We start from the raw sequence: 10,308 nt of genomic DNA on the forward strand, positions 1-10,308 counted from the left end.
CATACATACTTATCAGGTTGCCATGTCAACAAACATTTAAATTATTGTTCTGCGAGATATGACCTCTACAAAGATTAGGCAATGTTTGCGCCACGTGCATTTAGCAGTTTAACTGACAGTCATATTTGTTGTTAAAAACTCTCATTTTTGTAGTTGAGGTGTAGTGGACCCGTAATGACAATTGTCAATTTCTATGTGACTAGGTATTCCCGAACGCTATTTCAGCATCCTTCCGACCTAACAGAAAATTGGGATATTTTCCAAAACAGTCGAAGAATGCTGAAAGAGCATACACAGAGAATACATAATCCAAACAGAACATGCAGATTGTTATTACAGCTCCACTACCTTATTATCCACTTGGGTTTCACTTTGTGAGTAAGCCGCAAGTATTACCAATCACCTATAAGTTGTGGAGTGGTAAAGAAAAAACAAACATGTTTCTGAAATTGCACATGCTTTTAATTTCTTTCTCATTTTTTTATGAAATCTCTAAATACATTTATAAAGACAATACATTGGAAAAAAGTGGTCTACATTACTAGTAATAGGTTATTACTAATAACATTTAAAACTGTATAAATGTAATCTGGCTTTGGACATCATGAGTGCTCTTTCAAAGCAAGGTTTTAGCTGGAGACAGCCTTTTGTACAAGGACAGTAATCATCAAAGTGCAGAGTCTGAATTTATGAACGCAATGTATTCATTTTGCAACAACTATTTCCACAGTCAATATATAGAGCTATGAATTTGTAGAGCTGTCTGTCACATTGGAAGTTATATTTAAGTTTATTGTAACAGGTGCTAGGAATGGCAGAAACTTACAAAAATTTACCATTTTAAAGTCTAAGTCTCTAAATTTTAACACATTGATGAATACGTGTCCTTGTCAAACTGCTCTTCCTTTCCCCTTTTTCTGTACTTTCAAAAAAATCTACAAATGTACTGTTTGATTCGCTCCATAACAGGGCTTTAATTTGCAAGATCAAGTTATACTAGTATATTATTTTAAAGGTCTTAGAATGGTATTTAGGTCCTTTTTAAGTTTCTGATATACCTTTAATTGCAAAAGTTCAATAATAAAAATGTATACCCTGAAATCCCTAAAATAAGATACGGCTTATTTTAAATTTTCATAATGATTTGGTGGCTTATTATCGAGACCAGCTTATTTTTGAGTCCGACGAATTTTTCAGTACATATATAAGAAGTGTTTCCAACAATAATTTTTATTGCTTTTAAAGTTTTAATCTGCTATGTACACGTTGGCAACTTCTGCTATCTTACATGGTGTCCTAACTAAGTCATTGATACTATTACAGATACAAACAAGAGTTCACAGAGTGATCTTGGCGCCCACCACTGAGCCATTTTTGAATGTTCCAAATTTCAAGACTATAGATCAAGGTCAAAATCAAGGTGAAAGTTCATTTTGGTACACAAAACTGTGCATGTGGTCCAAATTTGAAGCTGTAGCTAAAGAAATGTGAAAGTAGGATCAATTTCAAGGTCAAAGTTAATTTCTGTACACAAAACTATGCATGTGCTTCAAATTTGAAGGCTGTAGCTAGAGAAATGTTGGTAATAGATAAAAATCAAGGTCAAATTTCAATTCAGAACACAAACTACAGTCGACATTGTATTAAGAGACCGCCCGAGGGACTGCTAAAAAGTGGTCTCTTAATGGAGAGGTCTCTTAATGAATTTCAGCCAGGTGAAGAGAAAATATATTTTTAACTGTTAATATAACTGTATATATCATGAGCATACATATATGTATATAAATTTCACAAACTGAAAATTATAACTTGATTGTTCGTCAGTTCGACTGTTACAAAGGTTAATTGCATCCAGACAGGTGTAAAATGTACTCGCTAATTACACAGGTGAAGAAATACCCGGCAGGAATTTGGTACCAGGTTGCTTAATAGATACTTTTGTTTAAATATTTTTCCTGTCGGGACTTCATTAAAGTGGTCGCTGGTCGTTTAATAAAAAAGCCGTTTAATGGAATAAATTTATGTACTGAAAACGTTCGGGAGGGATTTTGACCGGTCGTTTAATAAAAAAATCGCTTAATAGAGGTGGTCGCAAGTACGATGTCGACTGTATGCAAGTGGTCCAAATTTGAAGCCTGTAGCTTCAAAAATGTGAAAGTAGGAAGGTCAAAGTTCATTTCTGTACACAAGCCTATGCATGTGTTCCAAATTTGACAGCTGTAACTTAAGAATTGTGAAAGTAGGTCACTAGGTCAAAATCAAAGTCAAATTTCAGTTCGGAACACAGAACTATACAAGTGGTCCAAATTTGAAGCCTGTACCTTCAAAAATGTGAAAGTAGGTCACTAGGTCAATGTCAAGGTCAAAGTTCATTTCTGTACACAAGCCTATGCATGTGTTCCAAATTTGACAGCTGTAACTTAAGAATTGTGAAAGTAGGTCACTAGGTCAAAATCAAAGTCAAATTTCAGTTCGGAACACAGAACTATACAAGTGGTCCAAATTTGAAGCCTGTACCTTCAAAAATGTGAAAGTAGGTCACTAGGTCAATGTCAAGGTCAAAGTTTATTTCTGTACACAAGCCTATGCATGTGGTCCAAATCTGAAGGCTGTAGCTACAGAAATGTAAAAGTAGGTCACTAGGTCAATCTCAAGGTCAAAGTTCATTTCAGTACACAAAACTATGCACATGGTCCAAATTTGAAGGCTGTAGCTTGAGAAATATGAAAGTAGGTCACTAGGTCAAAATCAAGGTCAAATTTCATTTGGAACACAAAAGATTATTTCGGTATAAAAACCTATGCAAGTGGTCCAAATTTGAAGGCTGTAGCTACAGAAATGTGAAAGTAGGTCACTAGGTCAAGATCAAGGTCAACTCATGTCAAGGTTCATCTAGCCAATAAAACTATACATAAGGTCCAAATCTGAATGTTGTAGGTTATGACAAGAAGATTTTTAAAGTTTTTCCCTATATAAGTCTATATAAATAAACCATGTGACCCACGGGGCGAGGCCATATTTGACCCTAGGGAAGAATTTGGACAATCTTGGTAGATGACCGCTAGATGATGCTACATACCAAATATCAAAGTCCTAGGCCCTGTGGTTTTGTTTAAGAAGATTTTCAAAAAATTTCCCTATATAAATCTATGTAAATTATTAAAATAAACAAAGGGCCATAACTCACTCAAAAATTGTTGAACCAGTCTGATTTTCAGAGGGGCACAACTAGGGTACCAATGCATCATTCTGACAAAGTTTGGTCAAAATCCCCCCAGTAGTTTCTGAAGAGATGCGAAAAAGAAATTGTTAACGGACAGAAGGACGGACGGACGCAGAGTGATTTGAATAGCCCACCATCTGATGATGGTGGGCTAAAAATTGGATGGCTTAGTTTTTAGTGCGGCTAATTTATGAGCCCATTTTGCCAGTAGTGAAATGGTGGCTTATTTTTGAGACCGGCTTATTTTTTTATTTTTGGGGATTTCAGGGTATTTCCCTCTGTAAAATTCTGGCCCAAGTTTTTCTTTTCTAACAAATACCATTTTTTTTCCTTGAAAATATATGGAAAGGTTACTCTGATGGTAACAAAGAAAACATAAAATTTTTAAAAAAAATGTGTCCAAAATGGCTGAAATTAACAATTGGAAAATACCCATACCTGATCAAAAATGTTTATGATAAATTCAAAACATGTCAGTTAATTTGAAATTCTTAAGTAAAGTGTATAACTTGGCATGCATTTAGAATCATAAAATGTAAAAATATGAATGGGATTGTCTTATATTTAAAGGGAATTTAAGTTAATACTGTGTTATAAAAAAGGTGGTCAATGATAACAAAAATTTATGAATTTGGGTGAAAACAAAATACATATTTTTGTCACGAATAGAAAGACTTTACAAAATAGTGATAAATTCAAAACAGTCAGTTAATTTAAATTTTTAAAGTAAAATGAAAAAAATTTGGCATTCATTTAGATCATTAATGTAAAAATTGAAGGACTGTCTTTTTTAAAAGGGAAAATTAATTAATATGTGTTTAAAAAAGGTGGGTCAAATATAACAAATATTGAACTTGGTGAAAAAAAAATACTTTTTATGTAACATTTTTTTTTGTCACGAGATAGAAAGGACTTTAAAATTTAATTGCAGAAAATTTTCAAAAATGTCAGTTAATTTGAACTTTTTAAAGTAAAAGTGTAAAACTTGGCATTCATTTTAAAATATATAATGTAAAAAAATGAAGGGGGACTGCTTTATTTAAAGGGAATTTAAATTTAAACCCCTGTTTATAAAAGGTTGGGTCAAAGATAACATAAAATTTATAACTTGGTAAAACAAAATACATTTTTTATGGAAAATATTTTTTCCCAAATGAAAGGGTGCTTTACAAAATATCAGAAAAATTCAAACATGTCGTTAATTTGAATTCTTAAGAAAAGTGTAAACTTGGCATTCATTTAGAATCAAAAATTTAAAAAATTTAAATGGACTTCTTATTTTAAAAGGGGAAAATTAAGAAATACTGTTTATAAAAAGGGGGGTCAAATATCAAATATAGAACTTGGTGAAACAAAATACTTTTTATGTAACAATTTTTGTCACAGATAGCAAGGTAGCTTTAAAATAATAGCAAAAAATTCAAAAATGTCTTTTAATTTGAACTTCTTAATAAAAGGTATATTTGGCTTTCATTTGAATCTAAATGTAAAAAATATAAATGGGACTGTTCTTATTTTAAAGGGAATAATTTAAATACTTGTTATGAAAAGGTGGGCAAATGAAAATATAATATAAAACTTGGAAAACCAAAAATACATTTTTTATGGTAACATATTTTTGCACGAAATAGAAAGGGACTTTACAATAATATGCAGTTTAATTTAAAAAATGTCATTAATTTGAATTTTTAATAAGTGTAAAAATTTGGCATTCATTAAATCATATAATGTTAAAAATTTAAGGGGATGTTTTCTATTTAAAAGGGAAATTAATTTAAACTTGTTTAAAAAATGGGTCAAAGTAACAAAATATATGAACTTGGGGAAACAAAAAACTTTTTTATGGTACCTATTTCTGCAAAGACGCGGGTCTTAACAATAATATGCAGATAAATTAAAAACAGTCGAATTAAAATTTTTAAGAAAAAATGTTAATTTGGCATTCATTTAAATCATATAAAGTAAAAAATGAATGGGAGTCTTATTTTAAAAGGGGAAATTAATTTTTAATACCGTTTTATGAAAAAGGGGGGGTCAAATGAAAAATATAATAGAATGGTGAAAACAAAAAAAATTTTTATGGAAAATTTTTTTTGTCACGAAATACGGGACTTTACAATAATAGCAGAAAATTAAAAACATGTCATTAAATTTAAAATTTTTAAGAAAAGGTAAACGGGCTCTTTTAAAATCAAAAAATGTAAAATATGAATGGGTTTGTCTTATATTTAAGGGAATTTAATTTAATACTGTGTTTAAAAAGGGGAAAAATGATAAATAATATTGAATTGGTGAAAAAAAAAATCATATTTTGTCAGGGGAATGCAAGGTATTTACAATAATTTAATAAATTAAAATGCGTTAATTTGAAATTTTCTTAAGTAAAATGTATAATTTGGCATTCTTTAAATCTTAATGTAAAAATATCAATGGGACTGTTTTATTTTTAAAGGGGAAAATTTAATTTAATCTGTTTTATGAAAAAGGGGGGTTCAAATGATAACAATATATAAAACTTGGTGAAACAAAAATAATTTTTATGGTAACATTTTTTTGCACAGATAGAAAGGTGTTTTTAAAAATAATTGCAGATAATTCAAACATTCATTAATTTGAATTTTTTAATAAAAGTGTATAACTTGGCCTTTAAATAATAATGAAAAATTAATGGGATGTTTATATTTTAAAGGGAAATTAAGTTAATACTTTTAGAAAAAGGGGGGTCAAATAAAACAAAAATAGGGCTTGGTGAAACAAAAATACTTTTTTTGGGGAAACTTTTTTGTCACAAATAGAAAGGGTAGCTTTACAAAAATATCGAAATTCAAAACATTCATTTTAATTTAAAATTTCAAAGTAAAGTTATAATTTGGCATTCATTTAAAAATCTAATTATAATTAAAAATATGATGGGACGTCTTATTTTTAAAAGGGAAAATTAAGTTAATACTGTTTTATGAAAAAGGTGGGTCAAAGAAAACATAATATATGAACTTGGTGAAAACAAAAATACATTTTTATGGTAACATATTTTTGTCACGAGATAGCAAGGTAGCTTTACAATAATATGCAGATAAATTCAAAACATGTCAGTTAATTTGAACTTCTTAAGTAAAGTGTATAACTTGGCATTCATTTAGAATCATATAATGTAAAAATATGAATGGGACTGTCTTATATTTAAAGGGAAATTAAGTTAATACTGTGTTATGAAAAAGGTGGGTCAAATGATAACATATAAAATAACTTGGTGAAAAAAAAAATACTTTTTATGGAACATTTTTTTTGTCCGGAAGAAGGTACTTACAATAATATGCAGTAAATTAAAAACGTCATTTAATTAAACTTTTAAGAAAAGTGTTAAACTTGGCATTCATTTAGATCATTAATGTAAAAATATAAAGGGGGTGTCTTCTTTTTTAAAGGGAAATTTTTAAAAATTACGTGTTATAAAAAAAGGGGGGGGTCAATGTAAATAATATAAAAACTTGGTGAAAACAAAATACATTTTTATGGTAACTATTTCGTCAAGAGACAGCAAGGTAGCTTTAACATAATATGCAGAAAAATTCAAACTTCATTAATTTGAAATTCAAAAAAAAATTTTAAACTTGGCTTCATTTAAATCTTTTAAATAAAATAAAATGGGACTGTTTATATTTAAAGGGAAATTAATTTAAATACGTTTATAAAAGGGGGGAAATGATAACATATAATATATAAATTTGGGTGAAAAAAAAAATACTTTTAGGGTAAAATTTTTGTCACGAGACAGCAAGGTAGCTTTAACAATAATATGGAGACATGCATTTTTTTTTTATAACATCACTGCTATGTTTGCATATTTCTCCCACAAAGAGATGGGTATTTTCTTAATAATATTGTAAATTTTCCCGGAAATGAGTGCACTTTTTTGAAAAAAATTCAGCAGAATGAATTTTTTTTATTTTTTTTTTTGGGTTTAAAGTCGCACCGACACAATTATAGGTCATATGGGGGCTTTCCCGCTTTGTGGTGGAGGAAACCCGGGGGGCCCCCCGTGCATTTTTATTCACAGGGGGATGGGGGAAAACCCCCGGCCCCTTCCCCAAACCGAAGTACTGGACAGCTCCCCACTAAAAAATTCAAAACCCCTAGTGACTCGAACCCACATCGTGAAGGGCAAATGATTTGAATCGCGACCTTAACCACTCGCCACGGAGGCCCCCCCAAAAGAAAATTTTTTTTGAATTTTAGTATTCCCAAAATGTTTTTGCCAAAAATTTACGTTAAGCCGGAAAATGCCCTGGTATTTATAGCTAAGCTACCAATAATATTTTAACTTTTTATTTCCCGGAAAATTAAGGCTATTTAGATCAAAAGAAAGATTCAAAAATCAAAAATTTTTTTAAAGTATTTTAAATAAATGGCAGCTCTGGTTGGGTTTGGATTTAACGTCGCAAAGACCACGGAAAGGTCATATGGCAACTTTTAACTTTTTAAAGGTGAGGAAGACCCCCGGTGCCCCTCCGTGCATTTTTTTTCATCCAAATGGGCACCCAGGGAGAACCTCGACCTTTCCCCAACCCCCCCGGATTGTTCCCACTGAAGAATTCAACGCCCAGTGAGGCTCGAACCCACTCATGATGGCAAGTGATTTTTAGTCAGCGACCTTTAAACCCCTCGGCCACGGGGCCCCCATACAGCTCTGGGCACTTTTCACAAAAAATGCGAGATGAAATGAAACAATCAAATAATATTTTCCCGGAAAATCCCACTACTGAGATAACTTAAAGAAAACTTTGCTTTGTCAAATAAATTTTGAAGTATCACATACCTGCAATCTTGGGCAGAAATATGCACCATACCAAACCCAAAAATGTTTAAGAAAATTTTCGTTTTTGAATGTTTTTTGGCAAAAATTTTTGTTGATGTCAAAAAGGGCAAAGGATACTACTTTAGGTAGATATCCGTGAATATTTTTAAATTTTCAGCACAGTTCTGTTTTTTTTTTCTTCCTGAAAACATTGCCACAATAAATAATACTTTCAGAAAACTTTTATACTAAGATATCTCCCTTTAATAAATGGCAGCTGTGTGCAGGCACTTAAACAACAAGTGCTGTCTGTAAGACAGCAGACCTGACTTTTCTCAGTGTCTGACTCAGTGTATTAGAGCTTTTCCGTAAAATACTTCATAAAACTTAAACAGAAAAAAACTAAATTAAAAGTGGCATTCTGTCAAAAATTCATATCAGAGATGGGGTTGTTTCCTGGTGTAGACTTTGATATAAAAAACTATTTTAAGTTTCAAAATAAAAAGCTTTGATAATAACAGATATTTGACTTTATCAAAAAAGTAACCCCAAAAAATTTTAAGTTAACAAAGGGTTCCGTAGACAGCCAACTCACTATTCGAAATATTCCCCCAAAACAAAAATATTACCCAAAAAGGTTTAAAAAAACAAAAGAGTTTTTTTAAATCAAAAGGGGGAATAATTTGACCAAAAGCATATGATTATCTTGCTGCATCAATATTTTATAACCCCCAAGGCACATGTGAAATTCCATTCAAATATCTCATTAGTTTGGGATAGAAACTTGCATGTAAAAATTTTTCCAAATTTTTAAAGTCCCCAAAAGGGGCAAATTTGCCCAAAATCTGCCAGAGTTTTGGGGTTTTCCAGTGGATTATTATTATTGAAAAAAAAAAAATAAGTTCAAATCAAGCCTTTTTTAAAAGCGTATTACTTGCACCAAAAATTTTTAACCCAAAATTTTCTAAGTCAAAGGGGACATAATTTGGCCCAAAAAGAAAGGTCCGGTTATGAGACTTGCTGCTACAACTAGTTTTTAACCCGAAGACACATGGTGAAGTTTCAAATCAATATCTGCATTAGTTTTGGAGATAATAATTGCATGTAAAACTTTAACCCAAAATTTTCTAAATCTAAAAGGGGGGGAAAATTTTTTCAAAAAAATTTAGAGTAGGGACTTGCCCCTGAGGTTGGGAAAAGGGTCTAGAAAAAAAAAAAAATAAGTTTAAATCTATACCTTTTTGAAAAAGCGTATGTACTTGCACCAAAAATTTACCCGAATTTTCTAAGTCCAAAAAAGGGGGTAATTGGCCAAAAATGAAAAATCAGAGTGTGGGACTTGCTGCTATCAACTGATTTTTTAACCCCCAAAAACAGGAAGTTTTAAATCAATATCCATTATTTTGGAATAGTAATTGCATTAAACTTTAACCAAAATTTTTTAAGTCTAAAAGGGGCATATTTGCTCAAAATACATGTCGAGTTTTGGGGCTTTACCCCGTGAGGTTGGGAATTGATCTAAAAAAAAAAAAAATAAGTTTTTTAAAACTATATCCTTTTAGAAATAGCTGTATGTACTTGACGCAAAAATTTAACCCGAATTTTTTAAGTCCAAAAAAAGGGGTTAATTTGGCCAAATGAAAATCAGGTTTTGGCTTGCTGCTATCAACTAGTTTTTAAAAACCCCCCAAAACACATGTGAAGTTTCAAAACAATATCTGCATTTGTTTTGGAGATAGTAATTCATTAAAAATTTAACCAAAATTTTCTAAGTCCAAAAGGGGGGATAATTTTTTCTCAAAAAACCCTTCAGAGTTTGGGACTTACCCCCAGGTTGGGAAAATTTACCTAGAAAAAGAAAAAAAGTTTCAAGCTATATGCCTTTAATTAGGCTGTATTACTTGATAAAACTTAAACCCAAGGTGGACGCCGACCCGACGCCGACGCCAGGGTGGGAGAATACTAGCTTTTTCGAATAGTCAGCTAAAAGGGGGGTTACCTGTCAAAAAATTTATATCGGATTGTGGTTGTATCTCCTGGGGTAACTTTTATGAAAAAGATTTTTAATTTTTCAAGTGAAAAACTTCGATAGAGACAGAGATACTTGACTTTTTAATTTTTTAAGTTAAGAAGGGGGGAAAATCTGTCAAAAATTCAAAACATTAGGGGTAATTTTTCCTGGGGGTAACTTATAAAAAATCTTTGTAAGAAAAACTGACATTATCAAAACTTTGACCAAATGGGATGCTGAGGTGAGTCAAAGCTCTACTTTTTTCTTTAGAAGTCAAGC

At 31.2% G+C, this 10,308-nt stretch overlaps 1 long non-coding RNA gene across 1 annotated transcript; it reads right to left on the reverse strand.

Moving 5' to 3' along the window:
• Positions 1 to 444: 444 nt before the first annotated feature.
• LOC128559000 (uncharacterized) lies at positions 445 to 3,823 on the reverse strand. The gene is made up of 2 exons (XR_008372014.1): positions 2,322 to 3,823; positions 445 to 2,141 (listed from the first exon to the last, which is right to left on the reverse strand). It is a non-coding gene; the product is annotated as an uncharacterized LOC128559000 (long non-coding RNA).
• Positions 3,824 to 10,308: the final 6,485 nt, after the last annotated feature.

This window comes from Mercenaria mercenaria, chromosome 8, assembly GCF_021730395.1.
Source record: "Mercenaria mercenaria strain notata chromosome 8, MADL_Memer_1, whole genome shotgun sequence".
NCBI lineage: Eukaryota > Metazoa > Mollusca > Bivalvia > Venerida > Veneridae > Mercenaria > Mercenaria mercenaria.